We start from the raw sequence: 23,623 nt of genomic DNA on the forward strand, positions 1-23,623 counted from the left end.
GGTGGTTGAATTCCCCTTCTTGGCAGACTCAGAATCACCACCGCAAGGCCAAGAGGATCCACCACTGCACTCCCTAGATATTGCCTCTGGTAAATTTTAACACCAAGAACTTTCTTGTGACTATAAATGTAAAGTTCCTTTAAATGTCCTATCACAGTATTTTGTGAAGATAATATAAACAGTATGTTATTTGATGTTACTTTTCATTCAGATATGGACTTTGTGGGGCACAGAAAGAGGTCAGATACAGCGCAGAGGTTAGAGATAATGCGAAGAGAGAAAAGAATGCTTCTAAAGTGAAACGCATAGCTTGGAAGCACAGTGATGGAGTAGTTGATGGTGAGTAGTATTTACAGCAGAAAAAAACTAACACCTTTATGTTGCTACTCTTTCTCGCCAATAATTTCTATTTTTATTTTATTAACCTACCTAGTAATTAATAGCTAAGAGTTTCTGCTTGATAGCAGCTTAAAATTTGTGAAAAACTAGAGGTAACAATAGTCTTTTTTTTTTATGCAGGTGAATAGCCCTCCCACTTTTTGGGTAAGAGAGGCACAACTACACAGAGACCAATTTTGTTTCTGCCAGCTTAAGACCAACATGGTGTTGGGATTGCAGCTGAGTTTGGGATTTTGTTGGATAATTTCACCTTGGCGAAATATTTTAATATGGTTGCATTTGACATTTTAATTATTATTTAGTCAGGAATTCATATCATTGGATAGTGATTGTTTTTTCTGATTTAGTACAGGCGGTCCCCGGGTTACGATGGTTCCGGCTTACGACGTTCCGAGGTTACGACGCTTTTTCTTAAATATTCAATGGAAAAATCCGTCCTGGGTTACGACGCTTGTTCCGAGGTTACGACGCTGACGCTTCCGACGCTCCGAGTTAACGACGCTTTTAAAAAACGCATACTATGATAAAAATCCTTTATAGTTTAGCCCAGTTATTAATAAAAATAATGTTTCTGGTTAGATTACAACAAAACAAAATTTTGAGATTATGATGATTTTCGACACTTTTTATGTTGTATTTTCTATGTTTTTTAGTGACGCCTCATATGCGGAACTAGTTTCCGAGCGAATGAATACATACTAGTTTACATATAAACAGTCCAAAAGCGCAATAATGAAAAAATCATTGCTTGTTTCCAGTAATAATAAGAACAAAAACGAAGTTTCTGGTTAGATTACAAACGCAAATTCCAAGTATCCAAAGAGAGTACCATTATCCAGTTAATTTGATCAGAGAGAGAAGAGAGAGAGAGAGAGAGAGAGAGAGAGAGAGAGAGGAGAGAGAGAGAGAGAGAGAGAGAGGCGTCTTCCGACGCTCCGAGTTAAGGACAGAGAAGTGTTCGTTTCGTTAAACGGCCTCTGACTCATGCCAGTAAATGTTTTGTTGATACTAATAATATGCCATATTTAAAGATACGTTTTACTTTAATTAGTCTATATGATACGTAAACTAGTAATCAACTGTTTCTTGTAGCCCTCAATATTTGGCAAAATCGAAGTATCCAAAGAGAGACATTATCCAGTACGTAATTTGATCAAGAGATTAGAGAAGAGAGAGGAGAGTGAGAGAGAGAGAGAGAGAGAGACCGCTTTGGCAACAATGGTCTTGGGGGTTTTTATAGCTTCCTTCTGCTTGATGATCGTGGATATTGTAGAAGGATTTCGACCATACTCGTGCCAAATCGACGATACGAACGCCACGTTCATGCTTTGCTATAATTTCATGTTTTCGCTTTCCATCGAAATAATTTTCTTGGGTTTTTTCTTATCACCTGCTTTGTCTTTAGCTTTGAGACCCATGGTTAATAAATAAAATAGACAAAATAACACGAAAAAATAGGCGCAAATACAACGAACTAAACAACGACGTGTTAACATGCAGCACCAACAAACAAACAGACTGAACGCCATTTTATCGGTCGCCTATACAACTAACACTCATCGCAAAATCGTATCTCAAATATTTCGTTGTATATCAAAGCTTGTATTTTCGCAAATTTTCTGTTATATCTCAAACATTCGTATATTAGGGCAATCGTATGTCAAGTTTCCAATGTAATTTGATCAGAGAGAGAGAGAGAGAGAGAGAGAGAGAGAGAGAGAGAGAGAGAGAGAGAGAGAGAGAGAGACGCTTTGGCAACAATGGTCTCGGGTATTGACGTAATGTTTATTTTCTGAACAGATAGGACAGAGAAGGTGTTCGTTTCATTAAACGGCCTCTGACTCATGGCAGGAAATGTTTTGTTGATACTAATATATAAGCCTATTTAAAGATACATTTACTTTAATTAGTCTTATGATACGTAAATAGTAATCAGCTGTTCTTGTAGCCCTCAAGATTTGCAAAATCACTCCAGGTTGTACATAAAACTTCAAGAAGTAGTGTCACCAGAGGATTCAACAATAGTTTTTACCCTTCAAGAAACCAGCATCTTTTAAAAATAACTCCAGGTTTGTACATACTACAGGAAACAAAAAAATGTAGGTGTACCAAAAGGAATTACAAGTAAGGTTTTTAGAACTTTTATTAGTTATACATATTTCCAAGCGTCTTTTCGTTCCGGCTTACGACGATTTTCGGCTTACGACGCTCTCAAGAACGGAACCCCCGTCGTAACCCGGGGGACTGCCTGTATCTGATTTTTGACATTTCTAGTGATTATAGTGTATTTTTCTGATTAGTATCTGATTTTGACTTTCTAGTGAGTTTTATAGTGTTTTTTTCTGATTTAGTACTAATCTGATTTTGACATTTCTAGTGAGTTATGTCAGACACTAGTTTTTCTAATATTCGGTACTAGCAGCAAAAGGATGCAATATTCGACTTACTAAAGGTAGTTATGACTCTCACACCTTGTGCACTGCTTGCAGGGAGCAGGTATGTTCTAGCGAATTGAGAAGTGAGGAATGTAAGGGGTAGGATAAAAAAACTTGGAAAACTTTAGCCTCTCAGCTATGAAGTTAGAGTAGCTTCTCACTTACGAAGTTAGAGAGAGACTGTAAAACAAAAGCAGTGTCTAGAACAGAAGTAAATCATTAGCTAGCAGGTAGTAACCCTTCTACTAGTAAGATGAATCTTTATGTTGTCTTTTCTCTTGTTGTATTACTTTTTCCCATTTCGAGCCCTCCTCATAAAATACCCGTTCGTCTCCTAGCTCACGCTTCCAAGCCACATCACCTCACCAGCTTTGAATCAAAATTTGATCAGAAATTCGGTCTGTTTGCCGACACAATTGCTCATTTAAGGGAATCAGTGCATTTTAAATCACGCGCCTTGAGGGATGTTGGGAATTCATGGATCAAGCTGTTATTTTGTTTACAAGTGTTACCCGGGCACGCATGAGCGTTAATTTCTTTCTTCTCGCATTAAAAAGCATCAGTGACCACATCTCGGAATTTCTTTAGTTCACTTTGGTCGTAATTTTTGCACTGTTTTATATTAGCTGTTACATAGAGGTTTTATATATGAAAATGTGCGCAATTTCATTTAGAATACAACTAAAAACAACCCATGGTTGTAGCTTTTATCACTTATGAAATATTTTCATATAAATCATGATAAGTGCCAGAATTTCAACCTTCGGTCAAATTTGACTCGACTAAAATGGTCGAAAAACGCTATTGTAAGCTAAAACTCTTACGTTCTAGTAATAATCAATCATTTACCTTCATTTTGCAACAAATTGGAAGTCTCTAGCACAATATTTAGATTTATGGTTGAAGAAAAATTTTTGAAAAAAAAAACTTTTTTCCTTAAGTCCGAAAAATCAGAAATTCTTTCGTCAGTGTCGTAATGTTTGCACCATTTATGTTAGCGGTTTACATAGTTTTATATATGAATGTTTGCAATTTCATGTAGAATACATTTATAAACAAGCCAGGTTGTAGCTTTTATTATTTTTGAAATATTTTCATATAAATCACAATAAGTTGCCAAAATTTCAACCTTCCGGTCAACTTTGACTCATCGAAATGGTTGAAAAACAACACAATTGTAAGCTAAAACTCTTACTTATTCTAGTAATAATCATCATTTCCAACCTTCATTTTGGAAGCAAATTGGAAAACTCTAGCACAATATTTTGATTTATTCTGAATTTTTGAAAAACACTTTTTCCTTACGTCCGCGCGTGGTAACTGCCGAAAAAATCAGAAATTCTTTCGCCAGTTTGTCGTAATGTCTGGCACCGTTTTATAATTAAGGCGGTTACTTCAAAGTTTTATATTTATTTGAAAATGTGTGCTATTTTTCATGTAGAATACAACTAAAAAACAACCCATGGTTGTAGCTTTTATCAGTTTTGAAATATTTCATATAAACCTGATAAGTGCCAAAATTTCAACCTTCGGTCAACTTTGACTCGACCGAAATGGTCGAAAAACACAATTGTCAGCTAAAAATCTTACATTAGTAATATTCAATCATTTACCTTCATTTTGCAACAAGTTGTAAACTCTAGCAACAATATTTTGATTTATGGTGAATTTTTGAAAATCACTTTCCCTACGTCTGCACGTTAGCTCTGCCGAAAAAATCAGAAATTCTTTCGTCAGTTTGTCGTAATGTTTGCACCGTTTTATTTTAGCCATTACATAAAGCTTTATATATGACAAATGGCAACAAATTGGAATCTCTAGCACAATATTTCTATTTATGGTGAATTTTTGAAAAAAAAAAAAAACTTTTTCCTTATGTCTGTGCGGTAACTCTGCCGAAAAAATCAGAAATTCTTTCGTCAGTTTGTCGTAATGTTTGTACCATTTTATATTAGCTGTTACATAAAGTTTTATATATGAAAATGTGCACAATTTCATGTAAAATACAACAAAAAATATCTCATGGTTGTAGCTTTTACTAGTTTTGAAAATATTTTCATATAAATCACGATAAATAGAAAAATTCGACCTTCGGTCAACTTTAACTTGACTGAAATGGTAGAAAACTGCAATTGTAAGCTAAAAACACTTACAGTCTAATAATATTCAATCATTACCTTCATTTTGCAACAAACGCAAAGTCTCTAGCACAATATTTCTATTTATGGTGAATTTAAAAAAAACTTTTTTACGTCCTTGCGTTATGAATTCACGCATCATTTTGTGATAATATTTTTCTGTGTTGCTTTGATCATTTTACGTTTTTTATATACAAAAATCATTGCAATTTAGTGTACAATACAATGAAAAAAAATTAACTCATTAGCTTTAACTGTTTTGTTTCACGAGCGCGATTTTATTCAATTATATATGAAATTTTTTTTTTGCGCTGTCATATATTCCAATATATATATATGATAATGATTTTTTTTTTCATTTCTGATGGTTGCATACTAAACTTCAGGCAATGACAAAAATAGGAGCCAAAAATAAACTCTTAATCCTTAAAACTAAGAGTGCTGTGGTTTTTTGAAAAAACTTTTTTTCCGCTTCTGCGCTAATTCCCGAATGTCGCCAGCATATGAGAGACTGGTAAATAGCGGCTCGGCGTTTATGAGAGACACTGGTAAATAGTGGCTCGGCGTTTAAGGTTTAATGTACAAGTGCCCTCCAGTGTCAGATCATCCTATTATGACAGTACTCAGAAGTTCAACACTGCCTGTTTCGCTTCAAGAGCGATCAAGAAAACAACCAAAAAGTGATGTCCCAATCCTTCATGCACCCTTGGGGGGACAGGCTCCATTTTTTGGGAAAGATGAGCAATGGTAATTCAGGTACTAAAGGAGGGTAAATTCATTCCCTTCAGGGAAAAGCCGCCATTAAGCACACTCCATTAGAAATGACGGCTTACTACATAGATCGGAGAAATTTTCAGTCCTCTCGTAGGAGGTCGCTTCCTTGCTCAAGAAAGGAGCGATAGAGCCAGTGAAGAACCACAAATCGGAAGCTTTCTACAATTGCCTGTTTGTGGTCCAAAGCCACAGGGGGATGGAGACCAGTCCTGGATGTGAGTGCCCTGAATCAATTTTGTGAACAAAACAAAATTTCATATGGAAATGAATCAAGTCCTTGCCTCCATTCATCAAGGGGACTGGGATGGTCTCTCTCGACATGAGACACATAGTACTTCTACATGCTGATACATCTGGAGTTGAGGAAGTATCTCAGGCTTGTGCGGAAGAAAAGAGGTTTTTCAGTTCAGGGCTCTGTGCTTTGGACTTACGACAGCCTCCAGTTTTTTTACAAGAGTGCTCATCCTTTTGAAGAAGTAGCTTCATTTGATAGTTATCAAGATATCTCTTTACCTGGAAAACTGGCTACTTCGATCCCCTACAGAAGTTACGTGCATGAGGGACCTACAAGAGACTCTTCAGATAATTCAGGATCTGAGATTGATTTTGAATTCAGAGAAATTGCAGCTGATGCCATCTCAACAGATCATTTATTTGGGGATGAAGATAGATACTCAGATTATTTGGGTTTTTTCCCTCCCCAAAAGAGTGGAGATGCGTAAAGAAGGGGAATTTGTTTCTGTCTTTTCCAACCTGTTCAGCCACACAGTGGATGAGTCTGCTGGGCTACTCTAGCCTCTCAGAACAGTTTGTGAGGTTGGAGGCTTGCTTATGAGAACACTCTCCAGTTCTTCTAAGGATCAATTGGTATCAGAAAACAAACCAAGATCTGTGTTCTTGTTCTTCTGAGAACAGAGGAGATAAAAGAAGACCTGTGGTGGTGGAACTCCACTGACATACTACTAAAAGGGAAATCACTCTTCATTGTGAACCCGACCTAGAAACTCTTTTCAGATGCATCTTCCTTAGGTTGGGGAGCTCTTCTGGAGGGGAGAGAAGTTTCAGCTGTGTGATCACGTCAAGAGAAGAACCAGCACATCAACATAAAGGAGTTTGAGAGCGATTTTCCTGGGTAATATATCATTTCTCGAATGAAGTCCATGACAAAGTTGTAGCAGTTTTTTCGGACAACACTACTGCTCTGACTTATATCAGATTTCAAGGGGGAACTCATTCATTTTCCTTGTAGAAAACAGCCAGGGAAATGCTTTTTTGGGCAGATAGAAACAGTTACATGTTGGTCACCCAAGTCATTTAGGGGAAATGAACCTGATAGCAGAGGAGCTGAGTCACTGAAATAAAAGTTTCTTCCACAGAGTGGACATCAGACAGTCAGGTATTCTCTGAGTTATTGAAGGTGAGGAAAACCGATGTTAGACTTGTTTGCAACATCCCACCCCCTCATCCCAACTCCTTGACGAGGTGGGGGGCTTAGGGATCCACTGCAGAGAGAGTATGCCTCTTTATGCCTGCTCTCTCAGCTGAGGATTCAACTGAACATTGGGACCTCTAACTCCTTTACTCCTCCCCCTTTAAATTTTTCCCCTTCCCTTCTTCTAGTTCTTTCGGTGACGACCAAGGGAAGGTTTTGGACTACTGATTTCACTGCCCTTTTAACTTGATGGAGGGTGGATTTTGATGTCATGCCACTCCACCCGTAAAACTAGAGTAGTACCTAATGTGGTCGAGCAAGGGAAATTTTTATGTCAAGCCATGCAAAAAGTGCTGGGTCCGATCTCGACGGACAATGACCCTTAAGGCACCGTGGGTATGGTGTATATCCAGGTAAGTGTTCCAGTGCAGTTACCACAGTGTAGTAGTATTGCTCCTCCTTCAGTTGGGCCTCCTTGGGGAGAGGGATCTTATCCTGGACGAATATTTACTTCTTGTTATATGGTAAACAAACAAATATCCCTACAAACTTCTGGCATGGCAATGGACTACTCTAAGGAGATCCCAGGTAATGAAGAGCAGACTGGTATTAAAACTTTAATACCATACAAGCCACAAGGAAAAAGTAAATATCAAATTGACCCAACCTTGACTCACTTCAACTCCCTCTTTGGGAGTGGAAGTTGGTCAGACTTTTGACCTTGGAAACTGACAAAAAATATCTGCATTAAGATTGGAACATTATTTGTTAATTGGGCACCCAACCTCAGAAATGTCATTTAGACAAATAAAAGACCAGGTGTGGCTAATAGAAACCACTACAAAAAAGCAATTAGAAAATTATTTAACCATAAAGAACATTGGTAATATAAAGGTAAAGACAAGAAAACAAGAGTATGAACAGCGTACAGGGTACTGTAGTACTTCCTAAATGTGAGGAGCCAATAGAAAAAATATTTTGCTAGATTCCCTTAAAAAAAGGTACAACAACGTGCAAGATTGTGAAATATCCAGTATAGCCAGTAGAACAAAGTAATAGCAAAAATAAAATTTGAAGGCCAAGAATTGCCTTTCAGAATTAAAATCATGGGCCAAAACAGAGAACTGAGACCGTATGTTCCAAAAACCACTACTGTGCCAAAACTATAAATATGGACATACTCGGAAAAATTGCGAAATATATTGACGTGCGTTGACAAACATACCACATAGTGGAAGTGTGGTGAACCAAAATGTGTGAACTATGGCAACATCATCATGGCTAAGTCTAAGGAGTGTATGTATTACATGGGAAAACCTCCATGTATTTCATACGGTAAGCGTGGACACGAAACGGAAGGCAGACCCCCACACACAGGCTCTCTCTCTCTCTCTCGGCAATCACCCATCTCTCTCTCTCTCTCTCTACCTCTTTCTCCATTCTAACAGGTAATGAAAATGAGAGAGTTGCATCATAACATAACGTTTATTTACAAAATACTAAAAATTAAGTCGATTAACTAAGTAATCCAGTCTTACAGACTAACTTAAAACAGCTCATTGTCAAGTCACCCAAAAGGTCACACCTTTCCCTGGGAACTCTGTCCCACAGAAATCCAGAAACCATCTGCCAAAGATACAGAACACATTCTGGTAAGTACACACACAAGTTTAAAGACAAAGTTAATAAAATGGAACATCTTACAAGATATCAAACAAGCCACCCCTTTGGCTAAAGTAAAGGTAACACTTACCCATTCCCAACCGGAATATCACTCACTGATAAATAAAAACACTTTGGCATCTGCCATCATGGCTTCGCCTTCCTCCCCGAATGTCTGTGCAAGTCTTCCCATAAACTTGGCATTATGATAAAGAAGAGGCGCAGCCACGCACATACGAACACACAGTTCGCTAGCGCCTCGCGGTTCTAGCTGCATCTAGTTTCACAAAGGCACTTTGGGAAGAGTTCATAAACTGTCGTACATTGACTCGACGAACTAAGCATTTTTATCTCACGCCATCCCCTAGAAACTCATTCATCAGCTACCCTCAGGTCGTTACTCTGCACTGTCCTCCACATTCCACAGGTTACAGAGAATGCACGAACAACATATTATTAATCAAAAACCCTATGTCTTACATATGTATTATATATACAATACAGAATTAAAAATACTTCAAGAGAGATCAGGGATGCCAATAAGAGAAGCCAAACTAGAATTGAGAATTAGAGGAATGCATGATCCTGCTAGGAAGCAAATGTTTTCTACTGCAATTAGCTCAAGGAATGAAACAAAAATGGAAATAAGTAACAAGCCCCTAATAGATAAATCAGAAGAAAAAATAACAACTTTACAAGGGACTAATATGGCAAAAAAACCAAGAAACTTGTGCAAATGTATGTTCAAATTCATTTGAGATATTAAGGGAAATGGAAACTCAAAGATAGTTATAATGAACTAGAAGCTAAAGATAAAAGAGACCTTTAGATAGAACTCCACCCCAACCAAAAAGCCAACAATTATTAGAGAGCTATCATCTGTTAAAGTAAAAGACCAAGATTTGAAAAAAAGCACACAAATCACAAAATGATAAGAACATACCTTTGTCTCCTAAAGTAATAATAGAAGCAATGGATACAAACACCCAGAACAGTAAAGAAATAGTAGAGGAGAGCACCATAGACAAAAATGGTTATGTGAAAGGAGAAGAGATTACTCCATCGCCCGTAATTGGTGCACCAAGAGTAAATGAAAAAAAGGAGGAGACACGTAAAAACGTGGATGTAGTGAATGTTTCATCGAATTATGCAACAAAACAGAAACATAGCAAAAGACAGTTTAACAAACATTATACAAAATTTTATCAAATATAGAAGTAAAGAAGCCACTAGTCTAGAGATCACAAAAAAATCACAAAAAAAGGCTGTATGTGCATTGGACACCTAATGTCTTATAAGGAAAAACAAATAAATGTTGTAAATAAAATTTTAGAAAAAATACAAATGGATAATCCACAAGAAACTAATGCTTGAACACTAACATAATATTTTCAATAATTATATAGTAATACAATGGAACATGAATGGTCTCCAGATCAGATTACATTTTGGAGAATTACAACGCTTACTGAAAGAATGTGACCAATGATATTGTTTACGAAATGTCAATAAAACGTTATCAACCATAGGTAAATATACCTTAGTATCTACATCTGGAGAAGAAAGGAAATTTAGGTACTGCTATATATGTACGTGACAGAGTACCTGTAAGCTTTACTGACTTGCAAATAGCAAAGTATTCAAAATATGAATTAAAAAAACTATAATTATGTAATTTTTAATATATACAACCAACCTAACTAAAATTACGACATAGATAAACTTAGGAATTTGTTTGGGAATGCCAGAGAAAACCTTCATTAATAGTAGGTGATTTTAATGTTCACAACCCAATATGGGACCTGTAACTGTACAATCTCAAATAGAGCAGGGAGTAAAATTGAAGAGTTCATGGAGTCAAACAACATGCTGTATAAATGACGACGAAATTAGCACATTTTTCGGAAACACGTGGAACATTTTCTTCAGTAGACCTAACTCTAAGTACAAGTATAGTTGACAGAATAGATTGAATATAGTTGATAATTTGCACACCAGTGATCATTTTCATTAATTTCCTTATTACTTAATCATCCTGTAAAATATGTTTCCTCATTATAACATCAATAAAGCAGATGGGCAAAACATGAAATGCACACAAGAAATATCCAACCATATGAATATTTAAAAGAGTTCATAATGAAATTAACAAAATTCTTGTTGATTCACTAAAAAGGCTGCTGATCAAGCAATACCAAAGTCAAAAACCCCATGCAACAAAACGCAAAGTCCCATGGTGGTCTGGATAAACTAACGAGTAATTAATATAAAATACTCAATAGGGAGACGACTAGATAATTTGTAAATAGAAACTTCAGTAAAACAATAAGACATTACCCAATATTCAGAAGGAACTTTACAAAAAATGACTGATGTATTACTACTAGAAATTGATACATTAAAACCTAAATGCAACAAAATATCTGCAAAATTTTAAAAGGAAGTAACCCAAGGTAGAATCATTTCATGGAGGAAATATGTATCGGATCTCTCATAATACTCAAACCACCTAGATATGCCATATTGAAAGATGGAAGAAGAATACTCGATCCAAAAGAAATAAGTATATAATAGGAGAAAACTTATCAAATGTAAGTAGCGATGAAAATTTAGAACACTTCCACACAGGCAAATAATGTAGGACCTAATAACAATAAATTTTGAAACAAGAAGATATATATCATAATAGAAAATTTGATATTGAAGAATTGGAATATGTCTCTCGAACAGCAATTTAAAATTTGGTACTGGATGGTGACAATATTTGTTTTGAGATGATCGACCACTTAGCATCTTTGGCAAAGTTATATTTACTGTATTACAATTTTATTATCAATTTGTTAGGGTTCAGAATTTATTTCCCGATGAATGGCATAAAGCTATAATAATTCCTATCCCCAAACTTGAAAAGGATCCAGGTAACATAAATAATTATAGATCATTATCTCTGACAAGTTGCTTATGAAAATTACTTGAAAAGATGGTAAATGCTCGATTATGATGGCACATTCGAGAAAATGAAATTTTAACTTCCACTCAATTCAGGTCACAGTGTAACATGTCTACATTAGATTCTCTCTCTATTGTAGACCATATACGCAGAGGATTTGAAGAAAAACTTGATATTGAAAAGGTTTATACTACTTGGAGGTATCCTATATTAAAACTTTACAAAACAACAATGTTCATGGGACATTTACCTTTGTTCATCCAAAGTTTCTGACAAATGAAAGTTTTCGGGTAAGAATTGATGATGCTTTGTCCAGAACATTCCCACTTGAAAATGGTGTACCACAAGGGAGCGTCCTTTGTGGCACACTGTTTACTTTAGCAATTAATGAAATTAGTAAAAATCTACCCATCGGAATTAAAAGCAACTTTTATATGGATGATTTTGCCATGTATTATTCAGGCATCTCAACATTAAACATGCAGAGTGCATCATTAACAAATCTATAATAAAAAATTCACTGGTCAAAAAATAAATTTTTATTTTTTTTATTTTTTCATCAAAGTTTCAAACTTACTTTCCTATGTTAGTTTTTAATGCTGATTACATATCTCAAGTCCGTTTTTCTCTATGAGGTCACATTTTAGTGTTACTGATACTTGTTGTTTTAATGCACTAGTACATGGTATGTAAAGCATACTCATATAAGTTATATTGAATACAAGATATGACACTTACATTGCTTTTTATTGTACAAAATCAAAACTGTTATGTACAAAATAAAGTTAGAGTGTACTCTAATGACATACAACTTAAAATCTTTGAGCTTTGGACTTTCTTTGGTGTGTTTTGTCAGGTTCATCTCTGTATAACATCCAGTAGTGTAGTCAGCTAACATCCATGCATTCCAAAATCCTTGATATCTTTGTTCCATTGATGGAATATCTTGGTGAAATCGTTCCCCTTGCTCATCAAGACTCCCGAAGGTTCTCTGCAAAAAATTCCTGGTGTTGTGAATCAAGGAAATGGACTTTCAGTGACATCCACAGCCCCTTGCAGCATAGGAGACATTTCACTCCATTTCTAAACTAGAGATCTCTTGTTGCCTAGAAAATTTTCACAGAGCCATTTGAAACATTCCCAGGCTTTAAGCTCAGTCTCATTCAGTGTTGTGAGAAATTGTTGTCCTTCAGGAGTTCTTTCATCTATGGACCTACGAATACGCCTTCCTTCAGCTTTGCCTCAGTGATTTTTGGAAACTTAGCCTTCACATACGTATTCAAAACCCTCTTAGCTTTTCATGGCAAGTGTCTTCATGAAATTGTTTCATGAGGCCATGCTTTATGTAAGAGGGGGAAGGAGAAACATTTTCTGGACTCACAGGTGGCTTACCCTGGACGTTAGAAACTCCTGGTTCATATGATTTTCCCAGGGGCCACTCTGATTGCACATATGGCTTGGCAGTTGCACGACTATCCCATAGGCATAAAAAGCAACAATGTTTTGTGAATCCTGATTGCATTCCCATCAACATTCTAATCATCTTCAAGTCTCCACATATTTTTCCCCTGTAGTTTGTGTACTTTACGGCATTGAGGAGTACCTCATGTTCTTGTAACTCCTTCATGTGTACTGAATGTCTTATGGGAATGGATGGTTTCTTATTGCATTGTGTAGTAGTAGCCGTTGTTTAGTAGGACTGCCTTGAGACTTCTCTTGGATGAATCAGTGAATAAGCACCATTCAGATGGAACATGTTCCTGAAACAAACAGCGAAATAACTCTTCAATGTTATTACTGAAACAAAGCGGTCCATCAACAGAGAAGTAAGAAGTCAGATTCCTATTTCTCTTCCTGGAATAGAGTAACACAAACGTCTTTCTTAAGCAGACAATTTCCTTGTAGACGAGATGCCAATAGTTCAGCTTTATCCTTCGACGATGATAAGTGTCTAACCAAATCATTCAACTCTCCTTGGGAAAATGTCTGTGGTTCGTTGTCATTTTCAATCACGAAATCTACATCCACCTCGGTTTCTTTGCTATCAGCAATATTTTCCTCAAGAAAAACATCTTTGTCAGAAATTTGAAGGCCATTCTCTGGTGGCACTGGAATAGGAAGGTCATCATCGTTGTGTGGTGCTGGTCTTGTTGCTGATTCCAAGTTGGAATACAAAAACTTATGCTTAGTCTTTACATTAAACCCATCATTTACTTATCCTTGCAGAAATAACAGTCCGTGAAATGATCCCTTTGGTTCTCTCCATATCATAGGTACTGCAAACTGCATTGCTCTCTTCCTTTTATCAAGCCAATCCCTTAGTCCCATTTGAACAAGCTGAGCAGATGATATCGGTGGCCCAACTTTTATCTTGATCCCCAAGAGAACATACAAAGTATAATTTGTAGATCTTCTTGATTTCAGTTGTGATGGTACGTTTCTGAGCTTTGGTAGTAAATGAACCACAGACATAACAAAATATATCAGGACTGTTCTTGCAATGCCTTGACATCCTGAATAGAGTTTAATGAGGATGATGGTGATGGGACACCTAAAACAGAAAGTAAAGTTCTTGAAGTATAAAAGATGATTGATGAAATATTTGTTGAAAAAAAATGCTTGACTCCACCATCTAAAATCATAAAGAAAAACAATAAAAAAATTGCATAATGTACACAATTGGTTAAAAAATACCCAATCAGAATTTTACCTGTATAAGATGTTTAAGTGTGATGCTGCTGATCAGAGTTATATTCCTCTCCTATCTCATCAGAAAAACTGTGCCCTGATAGAAGAAAACCGATTACATTTTTGAAATCAGCGGACAAAACTACATATTAAACACAACATAAAATCCCAGATGAAAAATTGGCTGTTGACCAGTGAAATAGATGAATGGGCCTCATCTGTAAGATTTAGATTGTCCATACATAGGTCTCAAGCAGTTATATTTATAAAAATAAAAGATGGAAGAAAGGTGAAGAAACAGATTTGAAAATTAGAAATCACAGTACACAAATTGGCCAAACTGCAAAATTTTCAGGATTAGTATCCGATTCTCACTTGAACTGGAACGTCCACATAACATATGTGAAATCAAAATGTAAAAGTTCCTTGAATCTAATTAGAAAATGATCAAACACTACTTGGGGAGCTGATAGACAAACCCTTACATTACTATATAAAGCAACAGTGCTGTCTATCATTGACTTGGGAAGCGAAATATACGGCTCGGTTTCAAACGCAGTACTGAAAATGTTAGACCCAATTCATAATGAGGGCCTTAGAATATGTTCAGGAACCTTTAAATCATCACCCACCTCCTCTTTACAGGTTGAATGTGGTGAAACTACCTCTCTCCCTAAAGAGTTAGTAACAATGAAAAGTGCCCTAAGAATTCATCAAGTGATTCACCAAACCAACCAAAAAATTATTTGAACTAAGGGATGTATTTGTTAACAATCATTTACCACCTTTTCCAATTAGATCAAGAAGATTGTTTGAGTCACTGAATATAAATATCCAACTACCTCCAATAGTAAAATTACCTCCTCTTTCGAATATGAATAAAATAAAAATTTGTGCAAAATTAAAATATCTGTCAAAAAGGATTCCCATATCCCAGAACATCATAGACAACATACAATAGGACACGTAAGCCTAAAAGGTCCACATTATGCAATATATACACAGATGGATCCAGATCAGAATACGGAGTGGGATATGCTGGTGTCCCAGGATAAAACATGCCAGTTCTCTCTTCCCAATAATGCCTCAGTATTTATAGCGGAGTTATGTGCAATAACTGGCCATAAGAATAATCAAAGAACACTCCTTTAACAATTTTGTGATTTTTAGCAACTATAGAAGCCATTAAAAGTTACAATCGCAAAAGTAATCTTGTGCAACAGATTAAGTTTTTACTCCATAGATTATGCATATAATAAGAGAAAAAATATTTAAGTAAGTTAGATCCCTGCCCGTGTTGGGATAAAAGGAAGCAAAGAGTCTGATAAAGCAGCCAAGGAAGCAGTCCACATGATGAGAACAAATGTAAACATCCCTATTAGTGACTATGTAGCTTATATAAAAACAATCATTGTAAGTACATGACAAAGTATATGGAACGAAGAACCTGGAAGTAATAAACTAAAATAAATAAAACCTGATATTACGAAACAGAGTTCCGTATATCGGAGAGAGAGACACACACAAGTAATCCTGACACGTATGTATAGGCCACAGGCGTCTGACATATGGGCACTTGATGAGCAGCCCATGACCCTGATCGAGTGTCAGGAGCAAGGTGTTGCCAGAGCTCAGAGCAAAGGTGTTGATAACTGTCAGACATGTGTTGTGAGCGTCCAAAGTATGACCAGCAGAGACTGTCAACTTTTGGAAGTAAAGCAATAAAAGAAAGTTTGTGAGAATCTTCACATTTTCAGTGGTTCCGATTTTGACGTTTCTAAGAAACTCTGATTTAACTTAATAAAATATAAAAAATAAGTATATAATAGATACAAAACCTCAGAGCAATGAATAAATTTTAGATAAAATTTTTAAAGTCCTGACTTATTGGAATGTGCAGTCTTTTATTTAATTTTAATTTATTATTTATTATACTGCATTACCTATTTGGTCACAGTTCCTGGCCTTTGGCCTAGACCTGGCATTTTTTCTAATCCTTTGGGTCAGCCCTATGAGAGCTGAAAGTCAGCTCAGTGGTCTGGTTAAACTATTTTTATATAATGATAATAATAATATGGATACATCATCAGTTGAATAGTGTTTGGTAGAAAGTGTGTGGATGGGCAAACGCTGGTGAATTTTGCAAGCTTTCCTGATGTTAGTGGGAATGCACATGTCATTACATGTCATTGTGAAGTTTAGATTTTTAATGAATGATAGACATTGCATCATAAAACATGCCTTCTCAAATGGCTACATACAGAAAGTATCAGTTCACTGTAGTAAAGAGTTTTTATATAAGTAACTTACCAAGTAATTACATAAGCTATACAGTCTACCCTAAACATGGCAGCTTTTAGAATTTAAAATCTCGGTAATGCATTATTGTTTGAGTGTATGTAGTTGATGGGTATGGATAGGTACAACGCTGCTGACAAGCTCAATTCACTTCTGCCGCTCAACGAGTGAACATTGCTTTGTTCCTTGCAGCTTTGGTTTGGATTTGGTCACCAGCTGATTGCTCTGTTTCCATTCGGTGACGTACTCATTAATATTGTTAGAATGCGCGCTATTTTCATTTAGCTAGATTTTGTTAGAACTGCTTATTTTTATTTGTTTTGATTTTGGTCGCTGGCTGGTTACACATTGTCTCCATCCTGTGGCGTGATTTTCAGCTTGGATAGGGTTAGCCTAGCTTTGGTTTGGGCAGATTTATTTGACTCTTGTCTTCGTTATTTTAGGTTTGAATTACAATCATGACATGCTTGGCAACATGTCTGACAGTAGTAGCTCTAGTATTCGTTATTTGAGCAAGGGCTGCAAGACTAGGCTAACAAAAGCCTCTTTTGATTCCCTCACAATATGCAGTGATTGTAGAGGACAGACTTGTTCAATTGACCTGAATTGTGACAAATGTATAGTCTGTTTTTGCCAACACTCCTAGGCAAAGGTCACTAAGGCTCCCATGCATCTGGGAGAAGGCATACTGGAAACCCAAGGGGGGTTGGCGGAGTTTTGCCTCGGGTAGGCTTCTCTCGGCCGAGCTTGTTGTCTGCCTCCAGGACTTGGCGGACAGCCACTGAAAAGGCATCCATAAAAAGTGCATGAGTTGTCATCCAGTTTTCCTGATTCCACCCTGGACAAGAAGCGCCGAGGTATTTCCATGAGACGTCTCGTCCTTTAAAGAGACTCGTTGTAGTTGCTGACTGCTCTTCTCCACCTCCTTGTAAGCATCTCAGGGAGCCTGAGATAGTCCACATCCATCTGTAGCTTTTTGGTAAGCCTGGAGCACCTTCCTCCAGATTGCCCAACAGAAGATTATGTACCAGTTGCATCTCCTGAGCACCCATCATCTTCATGTAAGAATGTGTTCAAGCGGTTGGCTCCTTTCCCAGTACGTATTCGCAGCACCCACCATATGACAGGGCGTGGCACCAAGCCCATTGCCCCTTGACCATCCAGCCTCCCCTGGGCACCAGGCGTCCACCGAACACCCAGTGCCCACTGAATGCCTGCCACCACTTGTGATCCCGGAGCCCGCTGAGCGCCCAGAATTACCTAACACTATAGGCAGTCAACAGTTATTGGTAGAGATTCCATTCCGATAGCTTGTGATAAGCAAAAATCACAGATAACCAAAAATCAGCGATTTTCGGCACATAATGGCACCCATAACTACTTTGGCGCCGATAACTGGTTATTGCCACCTCTGTTAGGTATGTATTAGTACCAATACTCTATTATCGGTGCTGATAACATGAAATTGGTGCATTTTGGTGCTGAAAATAGCAGATTTTTGGTGCTACACAAGCACCATAAAAGTAGATTGCCAGTGACCAGGGACTGCCTGTATTACCTGATTCTTCACCGGATCCCATGCAGAGTTGCCTGGATGTAATCTTGGGCGGTCTTCAAAGGACTCCTGTGGTATCACAGGACCCTACCGCTGCATATCATTTGCCAATTTCTTCAGATGAGGTTTTGGATCAGACACCTGATCTTACAACAGTCTCCTCAGATATTTTTTGGCTGCTTTTCCTACGTTTTTCTCTCCTGATGACCTGGCTTCTGCATTTGCGTTCATGAGGAACTAGCCTGTTGAGAGTTCCAGACCTCCAGAGGTGGTTCTGTCCTCATCATCCAGGAAAGCCTTAAGAGAGTTTGATTGTTGGTTCTCAGACGAGAGTAGGGCAAGGCAACCTTCTGCACCCTTCCTTCATGGCCTTCAAGCAAGAGATAACACCCTTATGCTACCAGAGAAGCTCCTTCTCTGGGAGTTGCTATCTTCTCCCAAAGGGACTTCTTGTGCCTGATTGACTTGTCTTGGAGGTTGGCATTTGCCTCGGCCAAAATTATTTTTTCTAGACGACTGGCTCATTCGAGCCTTTTCGAAAGCACGGTGTCTGAAGGACCTTCACTCAACTTTAACTTTGGCGGAGACCCTGGGACTTCTGGTGAATTTCGAAAAGTCACATCTGATCCCAACACAGTCCATCGTGTATCTGGGGATTCAGATGGATTCAGTGGCTTTTCGAGCTTTTCCGTCCCAGGTACGTCAGCAGCAAGGCTTGGACAAATTGTCAGCCTTCCTAAGGAAAGAATCATGCTCGGTGAGGGAATGGATGAGTCTGCTGGGGACCATTTCCTCGCTGGAGAAGTTTCTTTCCTTGGGGAGACTACACCTCAGACCTCTCCAGTTTTTCCTGATGAGAACTGGAAGGACAAGGAAAATCTCGATACGGTTTTGAAGATCTCGAGAGAGGTAAAGGATCACCTAAGGTGGTGGCTCGATCCTGTAAAGCTGTCGGAGGGATTTTCCCTCAAGCTTCAGAGCCCCGACCTCAAAGAGCTAGCGGCCATCTATTTGGCGCTCCAATTCTTCCAAGACAAGGTCTCACCTCAAATAGTCCAGATCAACTCGGACAACACCACAGCTCTGGCCTACATCAAGAAACAGGGAGGAATACACTCTCGGTCCCTGTTCAATCTAGCGAGAGAGATCTTGTTGTGGGCAAAAGCACGGGACGTAACGATCCTTACGAGGTTCGTCGTCGCAGGCATAGAGAACGTCCGTGCAGATCTCCTCAGTCGGCAAGGTCAGCTGCTGCTGACCGAATGGATTCTTCACCAGGAGGTGTGCCAAGAGCTGTGGGGGTTATGGGGACGTCCTCTCGTAGACATCTTTGCGACGTCGAGGACAAAGAGACTTCCCGGCTGTACTGCTCCCCGGTGCTCGATCCAGGAGCGGTGGTAGCGATAGATGCCCTTCCTGGGACTGGACAGGGATGGACCTGTATGCCTTTCCCCCGTTCAAGATCCTGGGAGAAGTTATGAGAAAATTTGCAACGTCAAAAGGGACGAGAATGACGCTGATCGCCCCGTTCTGGCTTGCAAAAGAATGGTTCACAGAGGTCATGTCCTTCGTAGTAGACTTCCCGAGGACGCTTCCGTCAAGGGTAGATCTACTCAGACAGCCCCACTTCGAGAGGTACCACAAAAACCTCCCTGCTCTGAGTCTGACTGCGTTCAGACTATCCAAAAGTTGGCCAGAGCGAGAGGCTTTTCAAGACCTGTGGCAAGAGCTATTGCCAATGCAAGGAGAGCTTCCTCTCTTGCAGTGTACCATTTGAAGTTGGCCGCTTTCAGGAGTTGGTGCAGAAAGAAGGGCATTTCCTCTACCACGACCTCTGTGAACCAAATTGCGGACTTCCTACTTTACCTGAGGAATGACTTGAAGCTTGCAGTCCCAACGATCAAAGGCTACAGAAGTGTGCTGTCTATAGTCTTTAGACACAAAGGCATGGACTTGGCAAACAACAAAGATCTTCACGATCTCTTAAGATCCTTCGAGACCACGAAGATCCCTCAACCTAAGTTGCCGTCATGGAACTTGGACGTAGTCCTTAAGTTCCTGATGTCCAGTATGGGTCGTTTTGAACCTCTTCATGCTGCGTCACTAAGGGACATTACCAGAAAGGCTGTCTTCCTAACTGCTCTGGCGACGGCGAAGAGAGTTAGCGAAATTCAAGCTATTAGCAAGCATGTTGGCTTTAAGGGGCATAATGCCGTTTGTTCATTGAGCCCGACGTTTCTGGCTAAGAACAAGAATCCGTCCAACCCTTGGCCCAAGAGCTTTGAGATTAAGGGTATGGCCGAAATCATTGGACGGGAGCCAGAGAGAGTCCTGTGCCCTGTCAGGGCTCTCAAATTCTATTTGCGGAAAACGAAGGAATGTTGAGGTCCTTCTAACAACTTGTGGTGTTCGGTCAGGAAACCCGACTTACCGATGTCTAAGAATGCTCTGGCATTCTTCTTGAGGGACACCATTAAGGAAGCGCATTCATCTTGTGAAGACAGTGACATGAAGCTGTTAAAAGTGAATGCTCAGGAAGTGAAGGCTATATCTACCTCGGTAGCCTTCCAAAAGAACATGGCACTCAGTGACATTTTGAGTGCCACCTTTTGGCGTAGCAACTCGGTGTTCCCTTCCTTTAGCCTAAGTTATGTGGGAATTAACTTTTGTTAGGCTAGGTCAGGTGGTGGTTTTGCTTCGTTGCCCCCCCTCGAGTAGGTTCCTTCACGTGGTGAGGGGGTAAGGGATCCTGCCTTCACTCCTGTGAAGGCCGGATCCTGACGGAACGCCTACAAACTTTTGGCAATAAATGGTGTGGACATTTCCACTTTCGTCTAATTTAACTACTAAGGTGAGTCTGAGAAGGGATCGTTGGTTAGGAAGGGTTTGCATTTGAAGCTAATAGTGGGAGTTGTGGTGGTTGAGTCACCACCTGATATGGTTTGGACCTGAGAGTAAGTAATGGGATTTTCCCATTGCTATCTTGAGGGCGGAACCATCTCCAGGGACTGGCTCATCGGAATCCAGGGGGAGCTGGTTTTCTGGGGGTGGGACTCCTGGCTTTTGTCCGGAAGCCCACCAATACGTTTGTGGTGGGGAGTTGATTCCCATTAGTGGAATCAGAGCTCCCAGCAGGCGGATTGGCTTATACCTGGGCCACCACAAACGTATTGGTGCTATCCTGTATGGGTAGGGTATGGGGTGGACCATTGGGAGTCAACTCTCACTAGTGCCATTGGTGGAGAATGTGAATACCTGAGTGACTCACGATACTTTCTTGATATAACCAAGTAGTAAGAGTTTTATTTTTTTTTTAGTAAACGAAATATGGATCCGGACTATGAACCCACATCCCCTGGGAAATGGACTCACTGGCACCGTTGACGACTTCTGGCTCAAACAAAGACCATTCTTTGAACCCCCCAGATGCCAATAATAGTAGAGTGACGCATTTGAAAGTTATACATATGAAAAATATTCCACTTCAGTGTAACTATGAGGATATCTCGACATCTTTTGAAAACCATGTTTGGCAATATAGCAGAGATTCGTATGAACTTTCTTGACACAGAAGGAAAATGGGAAGCTTGGGTAACATTTGATAAACATGAAGATGCTTTTAAAGCAACCTGTAGTATTGATACCTTGAATGTATGTAACTCATTAGTTAAAGGAGCCTTGACGGATAAAGCCCCAAGAAACTTAGACATTTATAAACCTGCAGAATGGAATCCAATCAACTCCAATAGTAGCAACGTTGACAAAATAAGAGTACCCCAACCCCTCCTAAATGGCTGGTAGTTAAAGCCAAGGAGGAGAACTTCAACTATTACAAGTTTAGTAGGTACCTTCAGCAAAAATAGGTGGCAAATGAGTGGTGACATTACTAGATTTGGTAAGAGCTCTGTACTTATTCATGCAAAATCTAAAACTCAGTCACAGATGCTAACAATGATGAAAGTTGATAACAACGATATAATAGAGAAAATTAGTCCTCACCTAAATTTTAGCTATGGAAGAGGTGTTGTTTTTGATAGAGACTTGTACGAGTTTACTGAAGAAGAAATTTTAGATATGTGTCCACCAACTGTATGGAAAGTGAAAAAGGTCCCAAATGGCAACATGATGATTTTTACTTTTGAAGACAGTAATGTACCATCTCATATAGTAATAGAAAATAAAAGAGTGCGAGTTAGACCTTTTCAACCAAAAGCATTACAGTGTTTTAATTGTTTTAAATTTGGTCATCCATCTAAAGTTTGTAAAAATAATAAAGATGTGTAATAATTGCTCTGCCTAGAACATGGCCCATGCTCAGATATACCTAAATGCATTAATTGTCAGCTAGAGCACAAATCAGTTGATAAAATATGTGAAGAATTTAAAGTTGAAACAGCAGCAGTTAATAAAGCATATACAGAGCACATCAGTATTGGACATGCAAGACGACTCTTGGGAAGAGCCAAGAGTTATTCTAAAGCCCTTACTACCACAAGGGCTCCACTTCAATCCATTACTCCTTCCTCATCCTCAATGAAGGATGCCTCAGCCCCTGTGGTTCAAACATTCCACCACTAGGGCTCCACTCCAATCTGCTGATCTTCTTCATCCTCAATAAAGGATGCTTCTACTCCTGTGGCCCACATACTGGGCCAAGTGCTCAGCCTAGTAAGGTTAGAGCACAATCGGCAAAGACGGATAAAATAAACGTTCCATATAACAAACTGGATATCTCCCTCAAACCTCCCTCTACTCCACCTTCTGCATTATCTCAGGCAGAATCTCTGCCTGATTTAATGGAATTAGAGGGAAAAAACAAATGAAGAGGGTAAGAACACCCTCATCCTCTCCTCCATTAACTCCAACAAAAGACAAAAACCAAAATTAATGAGCAAACTGGCGAAGAAAACAATCGTCATCAAAAATTTACAAGCAAAGTTTCCCATCCACTAAGCATTCAAAAATGACCTTGAATAGAGGACTACCCTCCAAAACCTAGACACCTTCTCTTCAATTTTACAGTGGAATTGTCAGGGACTTCGTGCAAAATATGAGGAACTTAAAGTGTTACTCTATAAATACTCCCCTATTGCTGTATGTTTACAAGAAACAATGCTTGATGTCCACACACCTTGCCCTGAGAGTATATATCATATAGAACACAATATAATTTGGAAGTGAAGACATGGAGGTTGCCTTATTTATGTTCGCAGGGACCTTCCTCATTTCCAATCCCACTAAATACTCCTTTACAGGCTGTTGCGGTTCAAATTCACCTAAGACGAAAATACA

At 38.7% G+C, this 23,623-nt stretch overlaps 1 protein-coding gene and 1 long non-coding RNA gene across 2 annotated transcripts in view; one reads left to right on the forward strand and one right to left on the reverse strand.

Moving 5' to 3' along the window:
* The window catches only part of LOC135220558 (target of rapamycin complex 2 subunit MAPKAP1-like), a 290,454-nt gene that overhangs the window by 118,420 nt on the left and 148,411 nt on the right, over positions 1-23,623 (reverse strand). The window lies entirely within an intron of this gene.
* The window catches only part of LOC135221420 (uncharacterized), a 28,977-nt gene continuing 5,354 nt past the window's right edge, over positions 1-23,623 (forward strand). Inside the window, exons 1-2 of the long non-coding RNA XR_010315939.1 lie at positions 1-89; positions 212-339. This is a non-coding gene — a long non-coding RNA (uncharacterized LOC135221420). The remainder of the gene's footprint in view (positions 90-211; positions 340-23,623) is intronic.

The sequence above is a fragment of the Macrobrachium nipponense genome, chromosome 2 (genome assembly GCF_015104395.2).
Source record: "Macrobrachium nipponense isolate FS-2020 chromosome 2, ASM1510439v2, whole genome shotgun sequence".
Classification (NCBI taxonomy): Eukaryota; Metazoa; Arthropoda; class Malacostraca; order Decapoda; family Palaemonidae; genus Macrobrachium; species Macrobrachium nipponense.